The sequence below is a fragment of the Apteryx mantelli genome, chromosome 4, assembly GCF_036417845.1.
Source record: "Apteryx mantelli isolate bAptMan1 chromosome 4, bAptMan1.hap1, whole genome shotgun sequence".
In the NCBI taxonomy this organism is placed as follows: Eukaryota; Metazoa; Chordata; class Aves; order Apterygiformes; family Apterygidae; genus Apteryx; species Apteryx mantelli.
The window spans coordinates 29,261,931-29,262,409 of NC_089981.1; positions in this window are offsets into that span (position 1 = coordinate 29,261,931).

Genomic DNA, 479 nt, shown 5'->3' on the forward strand with positions numbered 1-479 from the left:
AGTGCAAGACAGCGCGAGAGCGCGAGAGAGAGTGGGAGAGAGCGCGTGAGAGCGCGAGAGTGGGAGAGCGCGAGAGAGCACAAGAGAGCGTGAGAGAGCGCAAGAGAGTGAGAGAGCGAGAGAGCGCGAGAGAGCGCGAGAGAGCGCGAGAGTGCGAAAGCGTGCGAGAGAACACAAGAGCGCGAGAGAGAGAGCATGAGCGCGAGAGAGCGCGAGAGAGCGCAAGAGAGAGCGCGAGAGCACGCGAAAGATCACGCAAGAGAGTGCAAGACAGCGCGAGAGCGCGCGAGAGAGTGGGAGAGAGCGCGTGAGAGTGCGAGAGAGTGGGAGAGCGCGAGAGAGCGCGAGAGAGCGCGAGAGAGCGCGAGAGAGCGGGAGAGAGCTCGCAAGAGAGTGCGAGAGAGCGCAAGAGCGCACGAGAGCGTGAGAGAGCGCAAGAGAGCGAGAGCGCGAGAGAGCGCGAGAGAGCGAGAGAGAGC